Below are 16,311 nucleotides of genomic sequence, written 5' to 3'. Positions count from 1 at the left end.
ACAGCTACTGCTTTCTTCATTTCTTATCATACAGGTAACTGATTATTTTACTCTGTTGTATTTTGCAAAAAAATAAAAGATTTTCTAACTTACCACATTGTGTCTGAAAAACACATTTGCAACTACAAAGTCATCCCTGTCAGCAGCTAGAAATATTTCAGTCACTACTGCTGTTTCTACTGCTGAGCCACATACTGATGGGTCTCTGCAAGCAGAGTCCTTAGCACGGAAGGCATCGCAGGCAGAATCAGTCCTTCCTGTAAATTAGTAATAATGCCTTGTGTTCTCTTAATGTCTTTTACTGAAAGGACATATGGATGGCTTCACTGAGTAATGGTGTAATTTTCGAACAGCACATTGGGCTCTGACAACAGAATAGGCTAGAAAGTATGATTAACTGTATAATGTTTAAGTAAAATTACATCTTTAATTTCAAGCAGGTGGAATTCAGAGGAGGTGATATTTACCCAGGTTGTTCAAGTTAGCAACCCTAATACATGGGCTTCTGAAGAAGGTCCTAGTTTAATTTAGAACCTCTGACAACAGCTACACTAAAGCAGTGTAGCTACCAGATTTTAGCTTCCTGAATAGTTTTTCTCATGGACCACGTCAGAGATTGATCCTCAGCATCACTAATTTGTATCATGGAAGGCAATACAAGCATGACACAATAGTTATTGTCTAAATGGCAGGTTGTTTTTACTAAAAGAATTGGAGCTTTTTATTTGTTTGTTTGTTTTGAGTTTCATGTTCTTTTAAGAACTAAAAGCAGAGTGTGGCATCATAAGTAATGGTGAGTTCCCCTCTCAAGGAGAAGCCTAGGCTGTAGCGTGCCTCACTTCTTAAATGATAAACTTCAGAAAGTCATTTTGCTTTGCCCTTCCTAGGTCAAACACATCCTGCTACACTATTTCTTGAGCAGCTGGGACAGTCATTTCATATTATTTTCATGTATTTGCTCCTCACTTAGCCAGTACATGAAGCATTTGCAATTGGAAAGAGGTTAGTTTTCAGTTAGCATGGTTGGAAATCACCATAGTGTGTATATTGTAAAGAAAAGCTCAAAGCCAGATGTACATGCTGGAAATGGTGTGTGTGAGTAACTATAGTGAATTTCAAACAGTGTTGCAATTACCTTGATAGTAACAGGAGATAAAACCTGGATCCAAACGGAGTCTGTTTTTCTGCTGAAAACCCAGGGGTACTCTGGTTCTTAAGTGGGAATGCACCTTATCTCTATTGGGAGAACTGAATATTCAAATGCATACTGATAGGGATTTGGTGATTAAACTGTACTAATACAGATGTGGCTTTCAACACTGAGAGGTCTGGAAAGTTCAGGACACTTCTCCAGCTGAGAAGTAGTGTGATTTACAGTGCCGATTTACAAGAGTCAGTGTTTGGATTACATTTTTATTTTTGCCTTTTCAGGCTTTGCCAGTGTGTTGAAATTATACTGTGCATTAATTTATTGTTATCCCTTTGTTAGCAGTAGGAGATGCCAGAGCCTTGCTGGAACCTGGTGCAGACAGTTTGTTTTTCGCTCTGTATACATGGGGTTTGAGCACTGGTGTTCACAAAGACGATATGTCTATCTGCTCTTTCCAGAATGTCAGACCCAACAAAAAAATACAGGATAACAATCTAGTCAGAGAGACAGATTCCTTTAGTATATGCCACAGCTCCTACAAAGAACTATCATACCCAAAACTAAGAAAAAGGAAAGGTTTAACATCTTTGTTGTTGACACGGACAGTGGCACCTTCAGCAAGTTTGCCAATGACACCAAGCTGTGCGATGTGGTTGACACACTGGAGGGAAGAGATGCCATCCAGAGGGAAGGGAGGCCACCCAGAAGGAACCTGACAAGCTTGAGAGATGGGCCTGTGAACCTCATAGGTTTCAACAAGGCAGAATGCAGAGTCCTGCACCTGGGTCAGGACAACCCCCATTATCAATACAGGCTGGGGGATGAACAGATTGAGAGTAGCCCTGCCAAGGACTTGGGGGTGCTCGTGGATCAGAGGCTGGACATGACCCAGCAATGTGCACTTGCAGTCCAGAAAGCCAATTGTATCCTGGGCTGCATAAAAAGGGGAGTGGCCCCAGAGGGAGGTGATTGTGCCTCTCTACTCTGTCACAGTTAATGGATCACGCTTTCTGGTACTTCACACGTGTTATGACAGCTATGTAGGAGATATTTTTTGAAGTGTTGGAGGAGGGGAATTTTCTCTTCCTATTAAAATGACTATCAAAAAAAGAAAATTTCCAAAGAAAATTTTCTTTTTATAAGAGAGATTTTTCACAAAAGATTTGGGCAATGCAACAGAAAATATTTTGAAGATGTCATTTCTGGTTTTGAGCAGAGGAGAAGATGTACTGACTGCCCACAGCTCAACAGGAGACCCAGATCCACTCTTGCTCTTTTTGGCCAACTAAGAGTTTAATATCTTTACAAAGTGGAGCAGTTCCAGAAAAAAAAGATAGAATGAAGAAGCCCAATTCACTATAGTTTATCCCCCAGGCACTTGCTTAAGAAGGAAGTCGCTTTCAAAATCCCTTATCTGTGCTCCCCATTCCCAGGCAGATTTATCCTCTGTGTGCATTTGTTCTGTGTTTTGTTTTCTTGCTTTTGTTAAAAATGTCAAGACTCTTTACCAATTTTTCTCTGAAACTGGAATTTTGTCTTCTGACCGACTTTGTTAATTTTGAAAAATATTGTGATTAAAGTTAATCATGTCACCTTGGAACTTGTGTACCATCACTTTTGCCACTACTATAGAACATAAAGCTCTGTGTAGAATTGCATGCGACAGTTTTCTGCAGCAGGCAGCAAAGGCTCATGGCAGGATGTCAGGGCAGGAACAAGTGACAGAGAAATGAGCGGATGTGAGTTCTGGAAGGGAACATAATGCTGCTAAGGGAAACAGAGGAGAAACGCTGCTGCTGGGAAAAAAGGAAGGATGAAGAAGGATAAATGCTGATGTTGGGGTGGAAGGAAGGAAGAAGGGAAAAAGAGGGGTAAAATTTCCCAAGACAGAAAAGAGTTCCAAACCAAACAACAGATAAGGGTTCCTGCCCAAGTCAGGTATATGCTTTACCTGGGATTTTAATTTAAAATGTTAGAAAACTTAGATAGTTTACACAATATGGATCTCTATTTTACCCAACTTCAAAATAGTCCAAAATCTGAAATTGTTTGATTCTTGTGTTTAGAGTCAAACTTCTCTTTGATTTTTTAGAGTTATTTGACCTGAGTCAATTTATTCTAAGGCAAACCTTATTAATGTGTTCCATGTAACACTTTTTTAAAACCACAGACAAATGTACAGTGGAAACTGCTTAACCTTTCTACAGTGATACATGATGCAAAGTGTAGCAGAACGAAGCTCTAGATGTCTCAGACCCTATAAACTGTGGTATGATTCGAATGCCAATTTGTAGACTAAATGTATTGTGAAAAATACATTGTATTCTAAATGTATTGTAGAAGAAAAAAAATTGCTGTCTTACATTTCCAAAAAAGACTACTGCCAAAATGTTGCAGGAAACACCTACACAAAACTGACTGTACTTTGCTACTTCTACTTCCTTCTACTTCTGGGAAATGTCCCTTTTGCTGAGCCAGCTGACTGTAATTTCTGAGCTATAAGGTGACTCTTTTAATGAAAAAAAAATAATTTCTGAAAAGAATGATGTAAGTAGAAGGTGAGAGCACATAATTGTCTTATATGACCTGCCTGCACATGCTGTTTTTAAAAAGATGCGCATTTAATAAATTAAGACTTCTGTGACCAATATCCCAGCCATTAAAGAAATGCATTCATGTCTAATTCATTATGACTACTTCAACCAGGTTGGAATAGTATCATTTTGAAAATGAACTTGCAACTCACAGAGGACAAAAAAAAAAAAAATAGAATAAAATTATTGAGAAAGCTCTTAAGTCTTGAACTGGTGCCCTTGTTCTTGTAAATGGCTATTCCAAATTCTCCATCTTATTTGAGTTTGCTATTTACTCTAAATCTCTACACAGATTGAAGGCTTGGAAGCAGATAATTGCATTTACTTGTTTACCTGCCCATGAGTAATAGTTCCAGATCTTCATGACTTGGAAATTTTGGCATTTACTGAAACAAAAAAAAAAGATTCTTGCCCAGACAAAGAAAAATAAATAAACAAATGGAACTCTCTTGATCCTAATGGATTGACATATCAGAAACCTCTGATGAAAATATTTGCTCATTGTTTTGTAAAAGGCAAAAAATCTGCGAGGAAAGTGGTGAAGGTTCCATGTAGAATTGTCCCCTACTAATGTGTAGGATGGATAATGTCATTATGCAAAAGGACATGTATTTTACATCTCTGACAAGATGCTAGCAAATCTGTATATGTGTTTGTCCATATGGGTGTGTATATATATGTGTGTCTGTATATACATCTCTGTGTGTATAGAGAGGGAGGAGATAGAATTTCCGCAAAGCAATTATTTCCTAGTCACCTTTTGTGCCTCAAAGCATTTGTCTGCCCTTTTGCTGTGTATTCTGGGAGAAAGTGACTTGTGTGCTCTCTCAGCACTAGAAGGACCAGGCACGGCAAACCTCTCTAGGTGATGCCACGGAGAATGGCCATCTACGAGCTGGTCTTGAGCAGGTAAAACAGGATCCTGCACGAGGAGCATGTGAGAGGGCTCTCCAGAGTACAAACAGTGTCTGGAGGGTTTGTTTTAGGTGACTCAGCCTGAAGAAAAGAAATAAGAAATTCATCCTTGAGCTCAGGTATCACAGACTCAGATGAGACCATTATAATAAATAACCTGATGACACTAGACTGGTTGTAAGATTCACTGGCTGAAGTTCAGCCTTGAACTCAAGCTATACAGTTACAGAGGTTAAAATTTGATTTGGAGCGTATTTTGTGTCCCAGAAAAAAGTTTACTTGTTGTGATAAGTAAGGGAAGAGATATGGCATAAGTTTCTTTCTAATCTCCTGATTTGACACCTAGGAAAACAAGCCTTTCACAGACCTTTCCCTTTGGGGAATAAAACCAGAAAAAAAGGATGTGTCAATGAAATGCTCATTAAGCAGGCTAACAGTAAGCAAATCATTCTTCTCTGCTGATAGATCTGTAAGACCTCATCTGCTATACACTGTCATTCCTCTGCTGATGCTGATTTGGATGGTGCTGAGAGCATTCGGTCCAGCTGAGGCTCTAGCCTATACCACCTTTTTATGTCTTTTCATCTGGATGTTTGCCTGGTGTGTTTTTTTCCACAGTCTACCAAATAGGACCAGGAGCACTGCTCTGCAGACACTGCCATATACTGTCTGTGTTACACTGATGCCCAGAGGCTTCAGGTATAATCAATGTGCAAAAGTCGTGCAAGCAGAGGGACAAGCTGTGCCTCAAGGAGTTTATAATCTAAACAGAAGCCAAATGTAATACAGAGAGTGTAGAATATAGCTTATAGAGAAAGACTGTTGGAGAAAGAGGTGAGAGGTGCATGCAGAGCTGAGAGAAAAGCTACAAACACGTACTGCAATATTTCTGTCTTCCTACTTACCTATTTAAGGATCAGGTCCCACCCTTGAATTGTGAAAGCGTAACAATTGCTTTTTTAAAAAATGAAACACTTCCTCTTTACTGGCCTGCCCATGCTCTGCAGGCAGCTTACCCTTCACATGAGGAAAGTGGCTTGGGTTATTGCTGTGCTCCATGTGTTTGTGTAGAGGGATCACATCACCCTTCTGGAAGGGAACCTTTTGTAACCCATGCCACTTCAGAGCAGCAGCCCTTCTGTCAGTCAGACAGCTGATAGGAAATCTTACAGTCTTTGCAAAGGGACAGACCACCTCCAGACATCAGGGTGAGGGTCCCAAAAACGTTACCTGCAGTGTACTCCCTTCTACCAAAGCAGGAACAATGGAGGAGGAAAAGCACCTGTGGCCATCTCTGCCTCTGGGCATGCATGTATAAATTTTGTTAACATTAAAGAGACCTGAACCTCTAATCATAGCTCACTCACCATTTTTTTGTGGATTTTAACAGTAATCTCAGATAACACAAGTGGGAAAAATGGAATTCTGCATTTTGACATTCTCTGCAAATTAGCCATAGTCTGAAGTGTGCCTTTGTCTGCAACATTATCACCACTCTGGCAGTACTAATGAATCTGCAAACCTGGATAATCAGATTTGTTTGCAGGGATCACACAAACCAGCCAAACCCTGCTGAATCAAGTTGAGGAGCTAACATATAGGGGAATTAAATATAGCACAGCAGCAAAAGTAAGTCAAGTCCACCCTTTCAAGGAACATCAAGAGTCCTGAAGTATTTTGGTGAAGTTTGATACAGCAACTTTGCCACAATGTTTGAATGCTTTGGACTTGCTTATCATCAGACTGAAGACACATGCTTTCAGCAGGCAACTTTACTCCCTGTATTTCTCTGGTCTGTATCCCATTTGCACCTGTTCTCCAGTGTTTAACTCCTTAATGGGGTGTTGGACCATGACCAGGGTCCCTCAGAATCAGTTCATTAGCTTTACTTCTAAGTAAATGAGGTGTCACCACTGTGGTGATCAGTAGTAGTTATAACTTCATCTGTATGAAGACAACCTGCAGAGCACAAATTCAAAGTGTTGCTCTGGTGCTCTCAACCTCTGTGCTTTCCCACTGCGATCGAACCTCAGGGCTGTGACAATTCTGGGATGCCCTCTCCTCCCTCTTAATCCCAGGGGAGAAGCTGACTGAGCCATCTGCCTGCCACCCACCGGGTTTGTGAGTGAGCACCCAAAGACTGCGCTGTAGGGTGTGATTCTTTTGTAGCTACTCACTCACCCAGAGTCACCCCGGTTACAGAGGGCTGGCAAAGGACAGCTTTTGTCTCCACTTCAAAGTACTCTGTTTCTTTACAGCTGTGTGTCAGCCAGGCAGACACATAACTTTTCAGCTCACTTCGTGAAGTATGCTAAATGCAAGAGGGAAGGAAGATAAACCTCTAGATAAGGTAGGGGAAATGCAACTGCATGAAACACTGACAGGGAGTTTTAAAAAAACATGAGGGACAAGAGAACAAGGCTAATGTGTAATTTTAAAGAAAAGTGAAGGTTTTAGCTAAATGGCATTTTTCTCAGATTTTTTTTTTATTTTAACTTCATATTGATTAGCATTGCTAACGAGTTCAGGTGTACTCCTGTTGATTTGGCTACTGAGAGGGAATTTGTTTTGAAAACAAAGCTCTATTTGCTGATAAGTTTTCCTGGACTTGCAATATGCTCTTTCCTTTTTTTTTTTCCTACTGTAATTTTGGAAACAGTGGAATTTAGGCATCTAAGAGATTTTGACTCTCTTCTTTCTGTGAAAAACAGACTATCAAACACTGGCTATTCTTAAACAACAAGTTTTAGGGTCTTCATAATGAATGTGCTAAAATTCTCCCAAATTCCTTTTGTTTTCTGCCTGAGAAAATACTTCAAATATTACCTAGCTATAAGAATTTTTAAAGCTCTTTTCCTGTTCAAGAATGAGGTGCTAATTTCGGGAAGCTTAAATCCAGTAGGAAAAGCTGTTCTTTTGTTAGATTGTCGGTACAAAATGTTCAGGTAACTCTGAGTAACTCAATTAGTCGTGTTCTAGCATGTGCTCAGAGGCCCAGTGGAAAACTTGACAAAGATTTTCTGGAGGCATCTGTGCTCTGGTTATTTCAAGGTCTTTATTAAATTTAGTGTGTTTATTCTTTGTGTTTTCACTGTTCATACTGAAAACAAGACAAATATATTTGGAAGTCTACCAATGATCCTGAAGTGCTAAGATGCTTCCCTAATTTTTTTCTTGGTGATTGCACATTCTCAGAGAGCAGCAGGCAAGATAAAAACCATATGACTGATATTACTCAATATGCTGATACTTCAATACTAGAGACTCAGCTGTAAAAATAGAGGTGGGTTTTTTTTCCTAACTGTTTTCTAGCTTCTTAAGAAAATATGTCCAGGTGTTTATGATAAAAGTATACTTCTATCTTAGGAAATGGCATCTGTAAGATTACACACAGCATATAAAACCAAGAATTTTAATGCCAAACTATTTGAACAATTTTTACTTTATGGCTATTTACTATTATTACGCTAGGACAGCTTCTTAAGATACTGAGTAATGGAAAATGAATAGCTAAAAGTATAACATATATTTCAACTTTTCCTCTTTCTGTTACGTGATTCTGATTACAATCCCAGTTCTAAGCTTTTCTTTGTGTTTATCGGCATCTTCTAAATCATGCTCCTACTGCAATTTTTTATTTACATACAGATGTTAGAAAGAACCTGATAGTGTAGCTTAAAGGTCATCCAAACCTTTGCTTCTTCTTTAAAAACTTTAAAGGTTTAGCTTTTGCCATTCAAACCATGCAGAGACAGGTTAGCAGCATAAGATACACACCCACACACACTCTCACATCCTGCCCAACAAAGTTTACAATCAAAATAGTAAATAGAGAGAAAATTATCAGTATGTACAGAAAAGAATTGCCTTTGGCTTCTCCCTATTATTTTGTAGGTAATTTCCTCAGCTGAAAACAAAGTTAGCTGCTTGTACTTTCTGGTTATTGTCTTGTGATTAAAGAAACTGTTTCCATAGTATGATTACAGACATGAAATATTTTCTGGACAGGAGAAATCCTTATCGTCCCATAACCTGTACACTAGATGGTATCTGAGGGAGGTGAAGCACCCTGTGTTTTTGATACATTGGGTAATTTGAAATAAAGCATTTTTCTGTAAACTCTACCGTTATGCAAACCCTGAGAAGTTATAAAATTACATTAGCAATAATTATTTTTCTTCTCTGTGTTCCCGGAAAAACAAAAACATCAGATCTTTTGTCACTGAACCAGAAACATTAACAATTCAATTAGTGGTTTTCAAGAAGAAAAAAACTACACTGATTCTAAATAATAAGAAATTTTCATAAGTAAGAGAAGTGGAAAAACATACCTTGACTGCAAATTCACTACTAAGCAGATACAAATGAGTGAAGTGCAACACGTCTCTGGGAACAGTCAAGCTCCTTCTGTAGTATGAATGAGTCTAACTTCTGGTTTTACTGCCCCTCCCTGAACATAGCAGACTCATCCCTCTGCTGATGACATCATATTCCTGGGTTTTCTCCCATACTGTATTTTAAAAGCAATGTTTATCTACTGTACCCAGTTTGAGACCACTGATATTTTAATATGGGCAGTAAACAACATAAACACGGCTAAAATACTGATATGCCCCAGTGTGTGTATAAAACAGTCATGTGTTTGCATAACAGCTTCCAGAATTGTGCATGATCATGTACTCACAGAGTTCTTATCTTGATTTTGGCAAATGGCATGTGCATATTTAATTGGTGTTAGACACAATCAAGAGCTAAACAAGTCAGCTTTTAGGAGGACTTGGATCTTTAAAACAGAAAACATCAAATATCTTATTTACAGTCTAAGATACTTTTTTTTCCATGGGAAAAAAATCTGAAAGACACTGCTCTTCCTCATCTGAAATCACTGACAACTCAATCTGCTGAGAACTAGTACAGAATTCAAGTACCACTTAAAGATTTAAATTGGACCAAAGTTTCTTCAAGTTTATGGATGAAATATCTATGTGAATCAGAATTATAGTCAAAGAGTGAAGCAGAACCTTTTTCTTACTACACTGAATTTTATTCCAGATTTCAGATAATTAACAGAGAACTAATTTTAGACTGTTTTGTTAGAGGTATAGCTGTTTTTCCTCTAATATTTATGCAATTTAACTGAAATATGAAATGGTAACCATAGTTGCAGAATGCCTCACAGAGGACACGTTCATTCAGAGGAGAAGTGAACAGAGTAAAGAACAGTCCACTGTCTTAGTTTGCCATAAAATTCTAATTCTGAAAGTGAACGATTCATGAAAAATGTTGGTCTATATTGTGACCAGTAGTATCTACCAGGGAAAATATTTGGCTCCCACTCTCCACTGGTACATCATTTACAGTTCTAGTGCAATACACTCACTTGGTGTGTATTCCAACAGGAATCGCTGCTCTGCTTTTCAGTCATTTTCCTCTTCTTTCTCAGAATCTGTCATAATAGCTGCTCGGTACATTTTTTTTCTTTATTGCAACTAGTTGAGTCATGATCTACTATCAGCAGTACCTTCCCTTGGTCTGTCCCTGCTTTCCCTGCACCAGGTCCAGTTTGATTGTGTAATCTCAAGACTCACAATCTCAAAGATCTTCATTCCGCATTTTTCTTTCATTTCTTTTTTTAACTCCTTCTGTACCCGAATAAACGTTTTGAGACTATCTCTAGATTTTGCTTTTTTGATTGGTCATGGATTTAGTATTAAAGGTTAACACAATTTCGCAAATACAGTGCAGCAAAATTCTGCTTAGGTTTTAAGACACATTTTATGTGTTCATAGGAGGGACTCCATAGGCTCATTTGTACTGATGTAATAAAACCCAGCTAGAACCAGATCTACTCAGCTGCACCTGAGGAATGCAGAGAACTTCTGGATGAGCAGGAGAGGAGCACTCTACAGTCTTTTCAGGAGGCTGAGGCAGGTGTTGCCAGTAGTCAGTCTGCTATGGAGACTTGCTGAATGGTGAAATAAATGCATGCAGTCATCTTCAAAGCTTTAGAGAGGCAAAGCTCTGCAAAGCAGAAACCATTAGTGCTTTAGGGATGTAAGGGAGATGACAAACACATGAGCCAGGCTTCATGCACAGTTCAGTTACTTGATCATTCAGAATATTTCAGTCAAATTCTCTTCAAATTAAAGTATTGTGAAGACAAAGAGTGGGACCTTCAGTATGTTAGCATAAAGCTGGAGCAGTTCAAACTCAAGTGAATGAAAGAAATATACCCTATCTTCCCCCCATCATTTTCTATTTTCAGAAAAAAACCTGTTCTCTGGACAGATGCAAGACATCACTGCTGAGAGGCATAACCTGTAACTGTGAAAGCTTCCACAGAATTATAAAATATCCTGAGTTGGAAGGGACCCACAAGGATTATCAAGTCCAACTCCTGGCCTTGTGCAGGACACACCAAGAGTCACACCATGTGCCTGAGAGCGTTGTTCAAATCCTTTTTGAACTCTAGCAGACTTGGTGCAGTGACCACTTCCCTGGGGAGCCTGTTCCCGCCCAACCACCCTCTGGGTGAAAAACCTTTCACTAATATCCAACCTAAACCTCCCCTGTCTCAGCTTCAGGCCATTTCCTTGAGTTCTGTCACTGGTCACCACAGAGAAGAGATCAGTGTCTGCCCCTCCTCTTCCCCTCATGAGGAAGTTGTAGCTGCAATGAGGTCTCCCCTCAGTCTCCTCTTCTCCAGCCTGAACAGACCAAGTGACCTCAACCGCTCCTCACACAGCTTCCCATCAAGGCCCTTCACCATCTTCATTGCCCTCCTTTGGACACTCTCCAATAGCTTAATATCTTTCTTATATTGTGGAGCCCAAAACTGCACACAATATTCAAGGTGAGGCTGCCCCAGTGCAGAGAAGAGCGGGACAATCCCCTCCCTCGACCAGCTGGTGATGCTTTGCCTGATGCCCCCCAGGACACAGTTGGCCCTCCTGGCTGCCAGGGCACTGCTGACTCATATTCAACTTGCCACCAACCAGGACCCCAGGTCCCTTTCCACGGCACTTCTCTCCAGCATCTCATTCCCCAATCTATACGCACAACCAGGATTGCCCCATCCCAGGTGCAGAATCCAACACTTTTCCTTGTTGAACTTTCTATTGTTGGTGATTGCCCAGTCCTGTAATTTGTGGAGGTTTCTCTGCAGGGCCTCCCTGCCCTCAAGTGAGTCAACAGCTTCTGCAATTTAGTGTTGTCACCAAACTTGCTTAGTATCCCTTCCAGTCCTGTGTCCAAGTCATTAAGGAAGATGTTGATGAGAACTGGGCTGAGGCTGGAGCCCTGTGGAGCTCCACTAGTGACAGGTCACCAGTCTGATGTTACCCCATTCACTGTGAGCCAATTGCTCACCCATCACATAACATGGTTATCCAGCTGTGTGCTGGACATTTTGTCCAGAAGGATCCTGTGAGAGACAATATCAAAAGCTTTGCTGAAGTCCAAAAAAGTTACATCTACTGGCTTTCCAACATAACTAGGTGTGTTACCTGTCGTAGAAGGAAATCAGATTCTACAGGCAGGACTTTCCCCTCATGAAGCAGTGCTGGCTGTGACCAATGACTGCTTTGTCCTCCAGGTGTTTTTCAATATTTTTCAGAAAAATATTTTCCATGATTTTACCAGGCACTGAAATGAGACTGACAGGCCTGTAGTTTCCAGGGTCCTCCGCCTTGAAAATCAGGACAACGTTCCAGTCAGCTGGGACCTCTCTGGATTCCCAAGATCAATTCCCAAATATCATTAAGAGAGGTTTTGCAATTACATCAGTCAGATCTTTGAGGATTCTTGTATGAATCCCATCAGGCCCCATAGATTTGTAGGAATCCATATGGAGTAGCAGATCCTGCACAAGCTGAGGGTCAGCTGGGAGCTGATCATTCTCACAGTCATGCTCCTCCAGCTCAGGGCACTGAGACCCCCTTGGTCCGTCATCTGCGTTGAAGACAGAGGCAAAGAAAGCATTGAACACCTCTGCCTTGTCTCTGTCCCTGTTTGTGAGGTGAGTGTTCTCATCCTGTAACAAGCCAATGTTTTTTCTACACTGCCTTTTGCCATTAATATCTTTGAAAAAAACCTTCTATTGTGCTCCACAGTTTTGGCCAGCCAGCTTTAACTCCAATTAAGCTTTGGCTACAAAAATTTTCTCCCTACCATGGCGCAGCATCTCTGATTCACCTGTCACCTTACCTTGGGCATACACTCTGAAGTGGGTTATGTGAAAGCATTAGTGCTCAGTCAATATTTTTTTAGGAAACTGAGAGAGAATGTATCTGAATATTGGACTCTGTTAACTCAAGACAACAAACAGTGATTAAAGAGTAAATATAAGAGGAGAACTGGTTGCCTGGCTAGTTGTTCAGGACAGCACTTTTTGGGAGAGAAAGATCTTACCATATGATTTTACTTATTGATTACTGAGCTTTTCCAAGTATGTTTCGCTCTTTTCTGCCTACTGGAAAGCTACAGCTGAGTTTGCTTTTTCCAGGTTTGGAAAAAGGAAGCGGTCCTTGGCTTTTTGGCACGTACCTAAAACTTTCAGTGTTTGTGTTTAAGCAGGAGTCCCTGTGTGAACAGGTGACTTGCGCTACTGACCATGCAAGTGATAGAAGATACACTCAGATGAAAGGCAACTCTTAAAGTCCTTTTGTGTGTCTGTACGTGCTGATCAGTCTCCTAGAAGAAGCTTTTCTTGCAGCTGAGTCTGTGTATCTACTTCCCCTACAAACTCAGTGTTTTTTCAAGACTCGCTAATTAAAATCAGCGACTGAAGATATTTGGGAACTTTCTCTAAATAGGATGGTGATTAATTTCCTTTTCCTTTCCCTGAACAAATCTGATCCTCCTAAATAAATTGTGTCTGGTTAGTTTTGTCAGTTTTGAGGGGTTTGCATCATCACTGAGCCTTAGCTGCTTGGCATGTGTTCTGGTTTAAACAACCACCCATTTTGGTCAGTTACAATCTTCTAGAATGAGAGGAGCTTCTTTGTCTTCTATGTGTCGCTGGGCATTTATTTTAAAACCTCTTCTCACTAATTCATAAAGATATGTTCTTTTCTTTCTAGAATTTAAGAATTTTGGTACTTTCTTTTTCCTACTGTGAGGAGAGGTTAAGTTAATCAGGATCTAGAAAGTGTATGAGCTGTTGAAGGACTGTATAATGGGTCCGATTCTGAAAGAGGAGACAAAGGTTGACTAGAGATGCACAGAATGTCAACAGAGAAGCAAAGACAATACTGATGGAAACATTTGCATCTTACTTACCAGGGGAAAACTCCTTTTGTTTGAAAACTGGATCCTCAATACATGATATCGTAGAGGTACACACTCAGAATCGAACTTCTTCACAAGGTGCAAGGGGCAGCATTCATCTTTGGAAGAAGCCATGTAGATATCAAACTATCCTTTGCAAACATATAAAGAAAACCAAAGGGAGTAATGAATGCTGTGGTGCTCTTCTAACAGTGAAACTATCCTTAAATGAGTATCCAATAGTTGAATTTGTTGGATGAGATGAAGAAAATTACACTAGAACGAACAGAGAAGGTGAAGAACCCTGCTTTTCTGTACCTTTGATAGGTCTGCTCAGACTGCACCTGGAAATGCTGCTGTGATGAGAATAGCCATCTGTAAGATACGGAAATAGTGATTTTTATCCATACATCCAGAAGTATTGGAGGGAATATTACTATGACTGCAACCCTTGGCCTTGTTTCTTCTCTAGCACTAATCACAGTTTGGCTGCACCTCCAGGGATTACCCTCACAAGGAGCTGGCAGTCTTGCCTTATCCTCATGGTAATGCCAGGCATATCTCTGCTACTGAGTGGTAACTCTACAGCTCTTCATCCATTTTACAAACAAGCAGCATCAGAATTGCATCTCCTTCCTCGTTCCCAAACAGTTCTATCTCACCAAGCTTCTCCCAGAGGTGCCATTGCACACTAATGAATGGGATTCTCTCTGACATACAGTGCCACAGGGTGTTATGGTTTAGATTATTCGTTTTTCCTTCTTTTTTTTCTAGACAACAGGTGGGACTAATTCCACCACTTAGCATCAGGAAAAAGATTAACACCTCCCTTAAAAACAAGCAATAAAAAAACCCCAAACTGAAATACTGGATTGTGCTTCTGCCTTCACAGTTACTGAAATCCTGTGAACAATGCTACAGATGTACCTCAAATTAAGTTCCCCCACTCAGGAAGGAAATTTGCTGCTTCTTCTCATTAAAATCAGACTCCTTTTCATTTTTATTGGAAGTGCTAAGATTGATGAGTTCCTCTGTATCCTGAGAGAACTTTGCAAAAAAAAACTTCGCACGCTGCTGTCTGTTTCTAACCCTGCAAGAGTAGAAGTTGTGTTGCACAAGCTAAGCAAACATCCTATTTCTAAAATATCCTTTGCATTGAACAGGCCCAAATTAACTGTTATAATTCAACACTAGGTCACTTTCAACTAGAGATTAAGGAGACTTTTATTCTCCGTGTGTCTCCTCAGTTTCACTGGGTTTTGATAAAATTGCCAATGCATGCTGTTCTCTTCCTGAGTTCCTCAAGCAAATTTTTGCCACTTCATTTTTGAGGTATTTTGTGCTAGTCCATTAAGTTCTACTAAGAGAGACATAACGCAAACACAGGAACTGTGGTCTCTTTAGTGCATGATTCTGAAGTGCGGGAATAACCATTTAAGATAGCTGGTAAGAGTTGTATCTGTCACAATGGCTGTGGTAACAGCAGTATTTATGAGTGCCCAAATATGAGGGCAGGAGGCCAGCTGTGTGATTTGCCCTTTACTAGCAGAAAGTGTAGCAGTGAAGCGGTGTGGCACTGTAGGGACTGTCAGAATTTGGCAATTTGGTAAGGAAAGAATAAGAGAGCTGTGTCCCCTATGATTTTTTGTAGCTTGCCTTCCCTATGAGTGGTGATGGATGGATGAAAAAGTCTTCTTCTCATAGACCTAAATAGCAGTGTGGAGTATTTTCTGCACAAACTCAAATAGCCTGTGTTCTCTGTGAAAATCAGCCAAAACAAAGGCTGCTATGATTGCAGTTGGGATGCTGTGATGATTGGTCTGTTTATATTTTATTTATTATTTTTATTTTAAAAAGAAAAGCTAATGGATTTCTAGTCAAAAGCAGCATATACCTCAGGGAACAATACATGCTGTTTATGCCTGGCTCTTGTATTGTTTATATGAAAATTCTACTGACTTCCCAGATTTGGTGAACTGCAGCCTAGTAGGATAATGCAGATGCCCAGGGCAGTCTTTATAGACATTGATGCCTTAGAATTTTTAGGATTTTTAGCTTTTTGTAGGTTTTAATGTAGGTGGAGTTTTCCTTCCCTTTAGACTGTTACTTTCTCACAGTTTTTGTGTCACGTTCCTGAAGCATTGGTTTAACCATCTTTTAATCATCTTTTCAAGGCAATAGATTTTTAGCAAGAACATTCCATTGGGATGTGCACCTGGACCAGAATAACAAGATAGAAGGCTCAAGGCCCTTGGAGGGGCTCCAGTGGGGCAGTTCTAAGGGTGGTACCTGGGCACCCTTAGGGGTAGGAGTAGCGGTCTTAGGATCGAATGTCCCCACTTGATATGATAATTAGTGAAAGATATAAAAGTGTAAGAATTCTGT

At 40.1% G+C, this 16,311-nt stretch overlaps 1 protein-coding gene across 3 annotated transcripts in view; it reads right to left on the bottom strand.

Moving 5' to 3' along the window:
* BDKRB2 (bradykinin receptor B2) overlaps positions 1-9,076 on the bottom strand; it is a 29,991-nt gene extending 20,915 nt beyond the window's left edge. For all 3 annotated transcript variants that reach the window (XM_064659087.1, XM_064659089.1, XM_064659090.1), the window contains exon 1: positions 8,991-9,076. The gene's annotated coding sequence lies outside the window, so the exon portion shown is untranslated. The remainder of the gene's footprint in view (positions 1-8,990) is intronic.
* Positions 9,077-16,311: the final 7,235 nt, after the last annotated feature.

The sequence above is a fragment of the Pseudopipra pipra genome, chromosome 6 (assembly GCF_036250125.1).
Source record: "Pseudopipra pipra isolate bDixPip1 chromosome 6, bDixPip1.hap1, whole genome shotgun sequence".
In the NCBI taxonomy this organism is placed as follows: domain Eukaryota; kingdom Metazoa; phylum Chordata; class Aves; order Passeriformes; family Pipridae; genus Pseudopipra; species Pseudopipra pipra.
This window is presented reverse-complemented; position numbering and strand designations above follow the sequence as displayed.